Below are 16,290 nucleotides of genomic sequence, written 5' to 3' on the forward strand. Positions count from 1 at the left end.
GGCCATAGATTAGTTAGTTTATTTTATTTTATTTTATTTCATTTGTTCTTCATACTAAGAATTGTAGGCTAGATAATAGATGAAGAGTGAGTAATAATACTTCCTTGGTCCCGTGGAATACTACGACCCCTGTGTTACTCACAGTGTATTGCTTGGCGATCCAGTACACTTGCAGGCAATCAATCAATGTAATGCAAACAAAAATAAAAGAGACAAGAGAGAGAGCACAAGTAAAGGAGAGGTAAGGCAATCGATATAAATGGGATATTCGGATATTGATCCACCTAGGATAATCGTTTCTCATGCAAAAACCCTCTATTATGCTTCCTAACTAATGCATTAATGAGTCGTGGAGCTCCTTTAATACATGGTTACAAATCTAAGGTCAACCATGCCTAACCCTATACATGTCACGGAGGAGAAATTGGACAATCTCCCAACCGCGCACTCGCATAGAATTGCAATGAGCTCCAGGGATTCCAAGTGATAAATCCTCTTCCTATATGTAAACCTAACCCTTTGGTGCAGGCGGAAGGTCCATTGCACTTGCAACTAAGCCCCAGCGGAAAGTCATCCCTTAGCCCATTCACTCTACTATAACCGCAAAGGAAATTGAGGAATTAGAGGTAGAATAAATCACACCGGAGGAGAAAAGGGAGGCTCCACTACCTCTCGACTCACCCTCTCAACCCTCTCCAATCTAGCTTTGTCTAACTCTCGTGGTGTGTCACTCACTCACAAGGGTTACCAACAAGAACTCTCAACCCTAGTGTCACTCTAAAGGAGTATTCCTACAATCAATGCATTCAAGGCTGGAACTCAATAAAAACATCAATTAATGAAGGCATAATAACAAGGTTCAATCAAATGAATACATCCTAGTTTTCACAATCTAAGTACCCACAAGGGGGTTTAGCTCTCCATGGAGCTAATTACAATCAATGAAATTGAATATAAAAGCAATGAATCCATAGAAACCCCCTTAATAGTCATAATGATGGTCTTGTGTAGAGTTGTCTACTCGTCCAAAGGTCCCTTTGTTCGGCCTAGGATACACCTCGCCGGATCGGTGCCGATGAAAGCTCTCCCACTAACCTTCTTCCAAACAGAACACGATGTCGGGCCGTAGAACTTCTCCCAATCCCTAGCCAATACCTCTCAAAACCTTAGCCGCAACCTTCTCTCAAGTTGGGGAAAATATGGAGTAAAGAATTGCTGAAATCGGGGCTGAAATCAGCTTTTAAAAGGCTGGAATCGGGAATCCACACGGCCCTATATATATTCCACACGGGCTTGTGCAATTAACACATGGGCGTGTGGAATTTCCACATCCCGTGTGGCTTCTCTAGCTAACTCCTTCTTCGGCCTGCTGTGAACAGTACCTACTACAGTGTTTTCCTACGACATTCTGCTACAGTGCTAGTCTGAAACACTCCCGAAACCATGCATTCATCGAGGTAACTTAAACGGGCACTCATTTGCGTCATAGATCGCTTTGCTTCCTCAACGGACGGCCGCGTTGATGGAGATCTTGTTACACATGCACAAGCCGAAATACTTAGAATGTGACTGCCTTGTGCCCCTCCAAATAATTGTGCTAGCTTGAATACAAGGAGGTTGGCACACATTCTAGCATCTTGAACCCGACTTATCTCTTCGTGTTTAAACCTTCTCAAGATTTCCTCCAAATGGTGCACTCATGATCTACATTGGCTTCTTTCTATGATTTGGCTTCACAACCCTATATACATGAAAGTAACATAAATACACACATATTAGTGTTAAAACCCAATAAACTTAATGCTCATCGTAAGGAAAGAACACTTCACATTCTTATCACACAAGCACTTATCAAACTCCCCCACACTTAAGCTTTTCCTTCTCCTCAAGCAAAAATTAAAACATTATATGCGTAGATGAAGGAAATATTGGAAATGCTTGGCCTTAGTTTCACCAAAGCATGCTAAGAGAACATTCTACAAGTAAGGGAAATTTCAACACTAAATACGAAAAAATCAATGCTCTAGCTAAAAACTTGAATCAGAAAGGACAACAAACCTGAAATCATATAAGTGTGTGAACTCACTCAAGTCAACCCAAAGTATACTCCTCAAAGTTCTACGTATAAGGAACTTATTTATCTACAAAAGGTAACAAAAATTCAAAAGGGTAGTAGCTTCACAAATCCTCTAAGGTAGCCCTTTCCAAAGCGGCCGCTAAGGTGGCTTTCACACTTTCGAGGTAGTAGCTCTTTCTACTGGGTGGTAGCTTTTACACATCGCATGAGATAGCTCTTTCTCTCATTAGGGCATAACTAGTATCCGACTTATGAGAGTAGCTTAATACATCAGAGGTGGTAGCTCTTTCCACCCAACAAGCACAACTAAACAACAAAACTATTTTGTTCTTTCTTTTCATTTTTCCATTTTTTTTTCAACAAAATAACATAAGAAACAAAACTAAAACTAGTCCCTTTAACATCAAACTTGAGTTTCCAAAAGGGATTAAAGAGTGAGTAGTGCACAAGTGTTAATCGGGCAAAAATTCCTAAATAGTTAAGCAAGAACTAGAGCATGAGAACATTCAATGTTAAAAATTCTCCTATACTCAAGAATACAATCATTGCAACTAAGGTGAACCACCATTGGCTATGTGAGCATGTATAACAATCAAGACTAATATAAAAGAGATGTGTAAACTATGGAACTCCCCCTCCACCCCCCCAATCCCACACTTAAGTTGTACATTGTCCCCAATGTACATATGCAAGCTCACTCAAGATGAATATAAATCAAGAATAAATGTGGGAGAAGCAATCAAAACAATACTCGCATAACTCCTAGTGTTGCATTTGATGGAGCTAATTCGTTGGGAGTGGTGTTCTAGCTGGTTGTGAAGCACACACGACCAAATGCCGAAACACCTTGGCCGTGTCCATGACTAGTTCTCAATTCCCATGATGACAAGACCATCTACACACATACACGATGGAGTTCAGTGAAGCTCAATAAAAAAACAGCTCGAGTATATATAAAAGATAAGGCAATGAATACAACTTGAGACAACAAAATGAAAATAAACTCAGAAGGAAATTCCTTTCTGAGTATACAAGTCTAAAATGAAATGCAAATAAATAAATGAAAATAAAATCAAGTGTCAGGTTTACTCGAATCGAGCCTGATGCTCGGGGTTCAAAAATTCAATATGCGCCAATTTAGGTAAAGTCTCTCGAGGGTGATTACCCTCTTGCTTCTTCGAACGTGGTGCCATACCTGCGATAAATGATGAAGAAAATGATCAGAGAAGCTCAAATAAAAAAAATCATACTGCAGAATTTCACACGGGCTTGTGGAAATTGCCCACGGCCGTGTGGATCTGAGGGGTGTGAAAACTGCACGGTTGCACATCAATTCTCCAAAACTACAACTTAAAAACATGGTTAAACACTCTCTAAACATGCATAAACCATTATAAAGTGAAATATTGGTGCAATTCAAGACTTTTGATCTATTAAAAACAAGAATTAGCGAAGAAGAGAGGGTAAAAAAAAGTTTACCGATCAAATAGGTATGAAAACTTCGAATTCGGCATGGAAATTGACTGGAAAACCCTCTAAAACAGCGATATATGGGCCAGGAGACTGATCAAGGTTGACCTTCTAGTGATTGGAAGTGAAGAAGAAGAGAAGTCAAGAAGATTTTTAAAGTAAAAGCTCGCATCTCTTGCAATTCTGCGCATGGTATACCTCCACAAGAGAGCTTCACATGGGCAAACTGATAAGTGCTTGTGCGATATGGATGCGAAGCGTTCATTCCTTATGTTGAGCATTACTTTTTTCAGGTTTTTACACTAATATATGTGTTTTTATGTTACTTTTATGCAGGTAGGGTTGTGAGGCCAAGTATGAAGGAAAGAAGCCAATGTGGATTACAATGCACCGATTTTGGAGGAAATCTTGCTAAGGTTCAAACGCGAAGACATAGGTGGATGTGAGATGCTAGAGTGTGTGCCAACCTCCGCGTATTCGAGTTGGCACATCCATTTGGAGGAGCACAAAGGCAGGCACACTCGAGCATTTTGACTTATGCACATAGAACAAGAGCTTCACCAACGTCCCTATCATTGAAGATGCAAGTGATCCACGACTTGAACGTGTGCCCGTTTACGTTACTTTAATGAAAGTATGGATTTGGGAAGCTATTCGGGGCCGAGATCTGTGGCGAAAGTCCTGCAGGACGACGGTAGAAAATCATCGTAGCAGACCTGTTCACGCCGACCGAGAAAAAAAGGAGTTCGAGAGGATCCACACGGGCGTGTGGAAATTATCCACGCCCGTGTGGAAATTCCCCACGGGAGCGTGAAGCAGCCACGCCCGTGTAGTCGCCCGATTCCAGCCCTATTTAAAAGCCGAATCAGCCCCGATTTTAGTATTCTTTTCTCCATCTTTTCCCCAACTTGAGATAGGGCTTCGGCTAGGGTTTCGAGGGGTATTGGCCAAGGTTTTGAAAGAGGTTCTATGGCTCTGACATCGTCATTCCTTAGGAAGAAGGTTGGTATGGGAGCTTCCGTCGAGGCGTATCCTATACCGGACGAGGGAATCCTTGGACGATGAGTAGAGGACTTTCCACAAGACCATCGACATGACTATCGAGGAGGTTTTTTTATGCATTCATTGCTTTTACATTCTATTTCTTTGATTGTACTTAGCTCCATGGAGAGCTAAACCCCTAGTGGGTACTCGGGTATTGTGAACCCTAGGATGTATTTGTTTGTTTGAACCTCTTTATTATTCTTTCAATAAATTGATGTCTATTGTGAGTTCCAACCTTGAATGCTTGATTGTATGAACATTTCCCCTAGAGTGACACTAGGGTTGAGAGTTCTTGTTGGTAACCTTGTGAGTGAGTGACACACCACCAGCGTTAGACAAAGCTAGGTGTCAGAGGGTTGAGAGGGTGAGTCGAGAGGTACAGAAGTGTCCCCTTTCCCCTCCGGCATGATAGATTCTACCTCCGTTCCTCGAGTTCTTTACGGCCATAATAGAGTGAATGGTCTAAGGGATGAACTTCCGCTGGGGCTTAGTTGCGCGTGCAACGGAGTGAAGCGTTGAGGTGATCTTAGTATCTAGGGCTCAATTGTGGTTAGGGACCTTCCACATGGACCAAAGGGTTAGGTCTATAATTAGGAAGAGATTTATCACTTGGAATCCCTAGAGCTCATTGCAACTCTATCCGAGTGCGAGGTGTTGGGATTATTTGATTTCTCCTCCAGGACATGTATAGAGTTAGGCATAGTTGACCTTAGATTTGGGACTATGTAATTAAGGATTTCCACGACTCACCATTGCATTGATTAGGAAGCATAATAGAGGGTTCTTGCACTTGAAACAATTATCCTAGGCGGAGCATTATCTGGGTACCCCATCTTTATCGATTGCCTTACCCCCCTTCTTTATTTTTGCTCTCTTACTTGTTGCTTTTACTGTTGAGAATTGAATCATTATCACACTCATCATCATTGATCTTTTACATAGCTAAGAATCGAATTAAGTATTTTTAATCACTACTCCCTGTGGATTCAATACCCGCTCACCCGGGATTATTACTTCGACAAACCCATGCACTTGCGGGATATACGCAAGGGGATCTTGTCAAGTTTTTGGCGCCGTTGCCGGGGAGCTAGGCGTTTAAAGATACTTTGCACTTTGTTTTCTTAGCTATTTCACCATATATTCTATTTCATATCTTCTTATTCTATCATCATTCTGATTTTGTTTTCTTTCTTTTGGTGTAGCTCTAGGTTATGACCAGAGTGAATCCCTCAATATTGATTGAAGGAGATCCTGAGCTTGAACGCACACTTAGAAGAAAAGGGAAAGAACCTATACAAGAACAGTCTAATTCAGCTGACTTGGAAGTAGAAGAATCTGAAAACATGGCAGGACCTTCAGTATTGGGGACCTTCAGTATTGGGGACCTTCAATGGCGGCCCAAGTAGAGAATCTGAGTAAGAAGTTAGATCACTTAACTTTAAATAGAGTGGCGACCGTGACTAATTGCGCCGGTTGTGGTGGAGGACATGCTCCCTCCGATTGCCCGATCTCTATTGGAGATGTTTCTTCAGTGGAAAATGTTGATTTTGTAGGTAATGGCATGCGACCTTAAGGAAATCCATATAGCAATACCTACAATTCAGGTTGGAAGAATCATCCCAACTTTTCATGGAGTAATCAAGCTCCACAAAAGGCCATGGGACCACCAGGTTTCCAACAACAACATGCTCCTCAAGTTGAAAACTGGGTCTCAGGTTTGGAAACCCAAATGAGTGACCTAGAGAAGCACTTGACTAGATTCATACAATCTGCAAATACAAGGTTTGAATCAGTTGAGTCTACACTTCGCAACCACACCGCCTCTTTGCATAACCTTGAAAATCAAGTGGGGCAAATTGCGAAGTCTCTCTCCGAAAGGCCACATGGAAGTTTACTGATAAGTGCTTGAGTAGACATATTTTTTATATATGTTTTACATGCATTGAGAATCATTTTTACTGTGGTTTATGTCTCATATTGTGTATTTGGTGTTCTTTTATGCATATAGGTTGTGAATGCCTTGAAGAGTAAAAAGGAAGCAAAGATAGGCTATAAAGACACAATGTTGGGAGTTCTTGTTCAATTCAAGGACCAAGACACGAGAGCAGTTCATAAACATGGAGATGTGTGCCAACTTCCAAGAAGATTCAAGTCAATTCACTAGTTGGAAGGGCACAAAGGCAGCCACATCTTCATGTTCCTTCTCTTTGTGAAGATTGCAAGACCTCTCAAAGATACATCGATGAAGAAAAGTTTTATAGCCTACCACATGGACGTGTGCCCCGACATGTGGCCTCAAGAGAAGAGTGTTTGGACCGCGTTTCGTGAAAAAGTACTGTAGCAACATCACTATAGCAGAACTGTAGCAAAAACTGTTCACGCGGCCACGTGGAAATTCCGCGCGCCCGCGTGGAAATTCTTGCAGCCCACACGGGCGCATGAGGGCACGTGACAGACGCGATCTGAGGCCTATAAATAGCTGTTTTGCCCTATTCTTTCTCATCTTTTGTGCGGCTCTTGAGTGGTGAGACAGCTAGGGTTTAGAGAGGAGGTCTTTGCGGCTTTGGAGGCGCTTCATCACCAACTTTGATTGATTCCTCCTCCGTCATAGCATCAAGGAAGCCACCGGTGAACCTAGCTTCGGTGTGGGTCTTTCATGACGTCGAAGCTCTCGATCAAGGCCATCAGTTCATATATAAGGGGGTTTATTTCTATGGTTTTAATGTACTTTCATTCATTGATAGTGTGTTTTATATGTTGCTCCATGGAGGGCTAAACCCCTAGAGGGTATTTGGGCTTGTGAACCCTAGGATTCTCATCTTTTGTGGATTTGCTTTGTGTTTCTATTTAATCCTAGTTTGATTAAGTTTCATTCTTGATTGTTTAATGCTTGCTTGCCTTATTGATCTTATGGTTATTTGGTTTGCATGATTTGTTGCCTTAGTGGGAGAGAGATCTCCATTAGGGTTAGAACCTCAAGATTGAAGAGGGTTGAGAGGGTGAGTCATGAGATAGTGAAGTGTCCCCTTTCCCCTCCGATTGGTGTATTCTATCTCCATTCCCTAAGCTCTATGCAACCATATTTGGTGGGAGGCGTGAGATTGCTCGATTTCTCCGCCGGGACCTTGTAGGGGGTTAGGATCCTTCGCCGGGAATTAGGGTTGGATCAATCTTTAGGAATTGGATACACAGTTTGGAATCCCTAGAGTGCTTTGCGGTTATATGTGGTGTGAGGTGTTGAGATTGAGCGATTTCTCCACCGGGACCTCGTAGGGGACTAGCATCGGTGATCTAGAGATAGACCCGATTATGTTTGGATTTCCACGACTTAACTTACTCATCATAGAAACACTTTGCTTATCCGGTACCTAATACACGAATCCTAGGGGAGCATTACCCGAATACCCCACTTTTCTTGATCGAGATTCTCCTTCCATTTTTACCCTTGCATATTCGTCTCTGGTGTTCATCTCTTCGCACATTAGATCACCACACCTTTTCATTTATCATTTGGTTAGAAAGCAGAGAAGAAGTTAGTACTAGTAGCCCTGTTCCCTGTGGATTCGACTACCCACTCACCGTGGTAATTACTACTTCGACACCCGTGCACTTGCGGTTTACACACGCATATTCGGACGTGTCATTTACCAAGCAACACAGAAACCAACCCTAGAGAGCATGTCAAGGCGATCACTTTGAGAAGTGGTCGTGAGGTTGAAGGTAGGCTTCTGAGTGAGAAGCCAAAAGAACATGCACCCGAAGTTATAGAGGTTGAAGAGGGGACAAGCAAAGAGAAAGAGGTGGCACCCCCACATTTCAAGCCAAGAATCCCTTATCCCTCTAGATTGAAAAATGACCAAGGGGATGAACAGTACAAGAAGTTCCAGAGTTTGTTCAAGCAACTCCATATTAATATTCCTTTTGTTGAGGCGTTGGCCCAAATACCTAAGTATGCGAAGTTCTTAAAAGACTTGTTGACCAACAAGAGGAAGTTGGAGGAGAGTGCTTCAGTGGTTTTAGATGCTTCATGCTCGGCAGTGTTGCAAAAGAACATGCCGAACAAGAAGAAAGACCCGGGAAGCTTCATCATTCCGTGTAACATTAGCAACTTAGGTGAGGAAATGGCATTGGCGGATTCAGGGGCAAGTATCAACGTCATGCCATACACCTTTTTCCAAAAGCTAGGCTTGGGAGAGCCTAGGCCTACTCTGATGACTTTACAGTTGGCGGACCGAACGGTACGACATCCGAGAGGCATCATCGAAGACGTGCTTGTTAAGGTGGACAAGTACATTTTTCTGGTTGACTTTGTAGTGCTAGACGTCGATGAGGATGCAGATGTACCCTTGATACTTGGGAGACCGTTTTTACGGACTTCCAAAGCATTGATTGACATGGACGGTGGAGAACTCACACTGAGAGTTGGAGATGACAAGCTCACATACCGCCTTGCTGAAGCCATGCAGCATTCTCTTGATTTTGATGACACTTTATACTTTCTAGACACTACTGATGAGCTTGTAGATGAATACATGCAGGAGATGTTCAATCCGGATCCGTATGAAGGTTTGTTCGACCAAGAAGAGGGACATGAAGATGTAATGATGCTTGGGTCGACGGATGAAGTACCATCTACCACGGGGATCTTAAAGAAGGTGCTCCGGAGAATGAAGAGGGCTAGAAGAGGCCACCGGAAACGCTCCAAGGCTGTTGGAGACGTACATGAGCCAAAAAAGTTGGATGAACCATTGCTAGGTGGTCCGAAGCCCGATAATACCCACTCTACCCTCAAGAGACTTTGCACATCATGGTTCCAAGCCATGGGTAATAGGGCGACTTTCATTCATGAACCCCCGTGAGGTAAGACAAGATACGTCAAGCTAAGTGACGTTAAACAAGCGCTTCTTGGGAGGCAACCCAAGTGTTTACTGTTTTGTTATCTTTTAGTTTAGTTCGTTTGCATGAATAAATTGTTAAGTGTTGGTGTCCAAACTTTCAGATGCTTGTGCTATGATGTTATTGTGGGTTTTTTAAATCATCGTGTGGTTTTTTGAGATATTGGCGGAAGTTTGGTCGATTGGGTTCTATTTCGTGTTTTAAAATTTGCATAATAGGGCAGGCTCTGAGTGTGTAAACATGTTCAGAGAATTTCTGCAGAGGCTGCATAATTTTCTAAGGTATCCAGAGAAAACACACGGGCATGTGGAATTTCCACACGCCCATGGAGTTGCTCTGCGAGCTCATCCAGAGAAGGCACAGGGGCGTGCGCCGGTCCCTGTGATCGACCATGTGACTGTCACACTCCCGTGGGTAATTTCCGCACGGGCGTGTAGATCCCTGCAGAGTTGGGCAGATTTTCCCGAGAGCACACAGGATCGTGGACTCGCCCCTGTGGGCGACCTTGTGAACCATGCACGGGCATGGGTAATTTCCACACGCCCGTGTGAAACTCTGTAGAGGAGTTCTCTCCATCCCAAGAAAACACAGGGGCGTGTAGCTGCCCCTTTGAATTGGGCATGTGAATGCTCACGCCCGTGTGGAATTTCCGCACGGGCGTTTATAACACTTAGCATTTTTCTCGGATGTCCAGAGGAGCCACAGGGGCGTGCGTCTTCCCCTATGGGTCGGATGCATGGGCGTGGTTATTTTCCACACGCCCGTGTGGATGCACAGAATGCCAAGGGTCATGAAATCCTTTTTAAAGAAGAATCATTTCTCACTCTCTTCACGACCTCTATTCGTTTGAAAAAACTCTCCCATCATCCCCGGACCTCCTAGCACCAATTGGTTGGATTTTTCACGAGTTTTTCCCGGCCGGTTCTCCATTTTCTTATGCCATCTCGTCGGTAAGCCCTATTTATCATTTTCTTTGCCAATTCATGGTTTCCATCAATTAATTTGGTTAATAATGCTTCGTTTCTTCAATTAGAGCGATGATTCATGTTTAGAACGAAGCTAGAAGCATTTTTACATTGTATTTTTTAGATTTTGGTAGCGCGGCCGTGCGGTTTTCACGCCCCGTGGTTTCACATGGGCGTGCGGAAATTCTACACGACCGTGTCGATTTATGCAGTAATATTTTCTCAACTTGTTTGATCGATCTCGTTTCAAATTTTGCAGATTATGGCACCTCGATCGAAGAAGCAAGCGGATAAGAGGCCACATGGGTCATCTACTGAGTCTGCGGGTATGAGATTTGCGATTCTAGAGCATCAGGTTTGCTATGAGCTCTTGTGGAAACTTCATTTTGGGCAAACTCGATTTTTGGACACAACTATACTGCCAGATCTACAGCAGGGAGATGAGCTCACTGATGAGGTAGAGGATCTCATTTCAGTAGGTGGTTTGCGACAGTTATTGACAATCAGAGAGCCTGTCATCCGAGAGTTTGCATTGGAGGTACTATCATCATTCGAGTTTGATAGATCATACGTGAGCTTCGACAGTTTGGATACCATTCAGTTAAGAGTGTTTGGACACCCCCATACCTTGAGCATCACTCAATTTTCAGTACTACTTGGCTTGTATGAGGAGGCATTCACAGATACTGAGGAGTACGCGCAGTTACCGACTGATTATCCTGGAACCTTGACCCCGCAGAGAGCTTTCAGAGCGTTATGTGGTCAGGGTCAGTACGAGCTGGGGTGTCCAAGGCCACGTGCCTTTCCCGACCTACATACAGATTTTTACATGACATCATGAGTAGGTCGGTGAATGGCCGTGGTGACAGTACTGGTGTTCTGAGCTATCAGGAACTACTGTACTTGTACTCGATGATGCAACGCGTACCGATTCACTTAGGGCACATCATGGCAGAGTACATCAGGCATCAGCGGCATTATGCTAGACTGGGAGCGATCTTCTTGGGGCCCTACATTACGAGATTAGTGTTGGGCATGGGTCTCTTGGATTCGATTCGCATGGCAGAGAAGACGAGTATACCTGCTCCCCTGAGTCTAGAGACGATGAGGCTGATGGGCATGATCTGCAGGGTTCGGACCGGGGTTTTTCCGTTAGTGCGACCAGCTCCAGAGATAGTTGAGGATGAGGGTGATGAAGCCAGGGCATCTCAACCCTCTCCCGAGTATCAGCCAGCCCCGACGGAGACCGAGGTACCTCCAGTAGTAGAGGAGCCACCCCCCGTGCGTATATTTTCACCATCTCGAGCTTATGATGGCTTTGAGAGGCTCGAGAGCGCTTTGGGGTGATACGGGCTGAGGTAGCTGAGGCTCGAGCCAAAATTGCAGAGATTTGGGATACGCAGGCCACTCAGTACACAGAGTTCATGGCACGTTTCAACATATTATAGCAGATCTTAGAGCGCGACATCGCCTCATCATTTGTCTTACGTCCGATGACTCCTCAGGCCCCAGCAGTAGCAGATCCAGCACCCTCATCCCATACCCCGTCACCGGTAGACCCACCATGTGCTTCACCAGCAGCAGCAGTAGCACCGGCGCCCGACCGCGACACTGACATTTGATTTTGTTTTTTTTTTCTATTACTTTCTTACATTTTATTTTAGACTTGTTCACTCAGAAAGGATTCTCCTTCTTAGTCTATGTTCATTTTGCACCATCGAGTTGTAATCACTGCTTTATTTTTATATGCACTCGAGTTATTTTGTTTTTGTTTTATTTTTTATTATTGAGCTTTACTGAACCCCCTTGTGTATGCGTGCAGATGGTTTTGTCTTGTTGGGAATTGAGACTTAGTCATGGGCACGGTCAAGGTGCTAAGGCACTTGGCCGTGTGAGCCTCTCAACCCATCGGAACACTACTTCCATGGAATTAGCTTCATGAAACGCAATACTAGGAGTCAGGGGAGTATTGTTTTGATTGCTTCTTCCACATTTGCTTTTGAATGATATACATTTTGAGTGAGCATGCATGTGTACATTGAGGACAATGTACAACTTAAGTGTAGGGGGGGGGAGGGAGTTTCCATAGTGCACACATCTTTTCTATTGTTCTTGATTGTTATATACTCACATAGCCAATGGCGGTTCACCTTAGTTGCAAGGATTGTATTCTTGAGTTTAGGAGAATTTTTTAACATTGAATATTTTTCATGTTCTAGTTTTTGCTTGAATTTCTAGGAATTTTTGCCCGATTTACACTTAGTGCACTACTCACTTTTTAAACTCTATTGGAAACTCAAGTTTGATGTTAAAGAGACTAGTTATAGTTGTTTCTTGTGTTAAAAAATATATATATATATATAGTTTTATTGTTTATTTGTACTTGTTGGGTGGAAAGAGCTACCACCTATGAAGTATGAAGCTACTCTCATAAGTCGGATACTAGCTATGCCCTAATGAGAGAAAGAGCTATCTCATAGGATGAGTGAAAGCTATCACTCTGGTAGAAAGAGCTACCACCTCGAAAGTGTGAAAGCCACCTTAGCGGCCGCTTTGTAAAGGGCTACGTTAGAGGATGTGTGAAGCTACTACCATCTTTGAAATTGTTGTCACTTGTGTAGATAAATAAGTCCCTTATACTTAGAGCTTTGAGGAGTATACCTTGGGTTGACTTGAGTGAATCCAAACACTTTCACAATTTTGGGATTTGTTGTCCTTTTTTATTCAAGTTTTTAACTAGAGTTTCGATTTTTCATATTTAGTGTTGAAATTTCCCTCACTTGTAGAATGCTCTCTTTGTATACTTTGGTGAACCTAAGGCCAAGCACTTCCAATATTTTCTTCATTGATGCACATAACATTTTAATTTTTGCTTGAGGACAAGCGAAAGCTTACGTGTGGGGGAGTTTGATAAGTGCTTGTGCGATATGGATGCGAAGCGTTCATTCCTTATATTGAGCATTACTTTTCTTAGGTTTTTACACTATATATGTGTTTTTATGTTACTTTTATGCAGGTAGGGTTATGAGGCCAAGTATGAAGGAAAGAAGCCAATGTGGATTACAATGCACCGATTTTGGAGGAAATCTTGCTAAGGTTCAAATGCAAAGACATAGGTCGATGTGAGATGCTAGAGTGTGTGCCAATGATAAGTGCTTGAGTGAACATGTTTTTATTCATGTTTTACATACATTGAGCATCATATTTTATACGGTTTATGTCTCATTTCGTGTATTGGGTGTTCTTTTATGCATATAGGTTGTGAAGGCATTGCAAATTCAAAAGGGAGCGAAGATAGGCTATCATGGCAAAATATTGGGAGTTCTTGTACAAATCAAGTTGGAAGACACAAGAGGAGTTCGTGTATGAGGAGATGTGTGCCAACTTCCATAGTTTTGCAAGCCAATTTATTAATGGAAGGGCACAAAGGCAGCCATGTCTCCACATTCCTCCTCTTTGTAAATATTTCAAGACCTTTCAAAACGCATTGATGAAGGAAAAGCCGTATAGCCTACCATATGATCGTGTGCCCGATCGTGTGGCCTTAAGAGGAGAATGTTTATCATCGCGTTTGTGGAAATCACTGTAGCAGCTTACTGTAGCAGCATTGTAATGGTTTTATTGTAGCAGTACTGTAACAATTTGTGGCCTTAAGAGGAGAATGTTTATTCATCCATATGTTGCAGCAGTCCACACAATTCAACAGTTTGCCTGATGAGGATCCAAATAGTCATATAGAGAGCTTTCTCGAGTTGTGCGACATGCTAAAGATAAATGGGGTTACGGATGATGCCATCAAATTGAGAGCCTTCCCATTTTCCCTAAAGGGGAGAGCGAAGCAGTGGCTACACTCATTACCTAGAGCATCGATTACTACATGGGAGGAGATGGTAGAAGCTTTTCTAGCCCGTTACTTCCCTCTCGGAAAATCAGCAAAGCTTAGGAATGAGATCTCATCCTTTGTTCAGTTGGAATTGGAGTCTCTATTCGAGACGTGGAAAGGTTCAAGGAGCTCCTGAGAAAGTGCCCGCAACACGGATTCCCGGAGTGGATGATTGTTCAAACCTTTTACAATGGTTTGAACCCAAGTACAAGGCAACTCTTGGATGCGGCAGCAGGAGCTACCTTAGGTAGCAAGACCCCCGATAAGGCTCGTCAGTTGATTGAAGAAATGGGGTTAAATAGCTACCAATGGAATGCTAGGGAGAAGAAAAAGGTGGCCGGTCTCCACGAAATTGACGCGGTAACTTCATTGGCGGCCCAAGTAGAGAATCTGAGTAAGAAGTTAGATCACTTAACTTCAAATAGAGTGGCGGTCGTGACTAATTGCGCCGGTTGTGGTGGAGGACATGCTCCCTCCGATTGCCCGATCTCTTTTGGAGATGTTTCTTCAGTGGAAAATGTTGATTTTGTAGGTAATGGCATGCGACCTCAAGGAAATCCATATAGCAATACCTACAATTCAGGTTGGAAGAATCATCCCAACTTTTCATGGAGTAATCAAGCTCCACAAAAGGCCATGGGACCACCAGGTTTCCAATAACAACAAGCTCCTTAAGTGGAAAACAGGGTCTCAGGTTTGGAAACCCGAATGAGTGACCTAGAGAAGCACTTGACTATATTCATACAATCTGCAAATACAAGGTTTGAATTAGTTGAGTCTACACTTCGCAACCACACCGCCTCTTTGCATAACCTTGAAAATCAAGTGGGGCAAATTGCGAAGTCTCTCTCCGAAAGGCCACATGGAAGTTTACCAAGCAACACAGAAACCAACCCTAGAGAGCATGTGAAGGAAATCACTTTGAGAATTGGTCATGAGGTTGAAGGTAGGCTTCCGAGTGAGAAGCCAAGAGAACATGCACCCGAGGTTATAGAGGTTGAAGAGGGGACAAGCAAAGAGAAAGATGTGGCACCCCCACCTTTCAAGCCAAGAATCCCTTATCCCTCTAGATTAAAAAATGACCAAGGGGATGAACAGTACAAGAAGTTCCTGAGTTTGTTCAAGCAACTCCATATCAATATTCCTTTTGTTGAGGCGTTGGCCCAAATGCCTAAGTATGTGAAGTTCTTGAAAGACTTGTTGACTAACAAGAGGAAGTTGGAGGAGAGTGCTTCAGTGGTTTTAGATGCTTCATGCTCGGCAGTGTTCCAAAAGAACATGCCGAACAAGAAGAAAGACCCGGGAAGCTTCATCATTCCGTGTAACATTGGCAACTTAGGTGAGGAAATGGCATTGGCGGATTGAGGGGCAAGTATCAACCTCATGCCATACACCTTCTTCCAAAAGCTAGGCTTGGGAGAGCCTAGGCCTACTCGGATGACTTTACAGTTGGCAGACCGAACGGTGTGACATCCGAGAGGCATCATCGAAGATGTGCTTGTTAAGATGGACAAGTACATTTTACCGGTTGACTTTGTAGTGCTAGACGTCGATGAGGATGCAGATGTACCCTTGATACTTGGGAGACCGTTTTTGCGGACTTCCAAAGCATTGATTGACATGGACGGGGGAGAACTGACCCTGAGAGTTGGAGATGACAAGCTCACATACCGCCTTGCTGAAGCCATGCGGCATTCTCTTGATTTTGATGACACTTTATACTTTCTAGACACTACTGATGAGCTTGTAGATGAATACATGCAGGAGATGTTCAATCCGGATACGTATGAAGGTTTGTTCGACCAAGAGGAGGGACATAAAGATGTAATGATGCTTGGGTCGACGGATGAAGTACCATCTACCACGGGGATCTTAAAGAAGGTGCTCCGGAGAATGAAGAGGGCTAGAAGAGGCCACCGAAAATGCTCCAAGGCTGTTGGAGACGTACATGAGCC

At 43.4% G+C, this 16,290-nt stretch overlaps 1 non-coding gene across 1 annotated transcript; it reads right to left on the reverse strand.

The window, feature by feature from the left end:
* Window positions 1-14,387: 14,387 nt before the first annotated feature.
* On the reverse strand, window positions 14,388-14,493 carry LOC120252363. The gene has a single exon (XR_005533898.1). It is a non-coding gene; the product is annotated as a small nucleolar RNA R71 (small nucleolar RNA).
* Window positions 14,494-16,290: the final 1,797 nt, after the last annotated feature.

The sequence above is a fragment of the Dioscorea cayenensis genome, chromosome 20 (assembly GCF_009730915.1).
Source record: "Dioscorea cayenensis subsp. rotundata cultivar TDr96_F1 chromosome 20, TDr96_F1_v2_PseudoChromosome.rev07_lg8_w22 25.fasta, whole genome shotgun sequence".
NCBI classification, from domain to species: domain Eukaryota; kingdom Viridiplantae; phylum Streptophyta; class Magnoliopsida; order Dioscoreales; family Dioscoreaceae; genus Dioscorea; species Dioscorea cayenensis.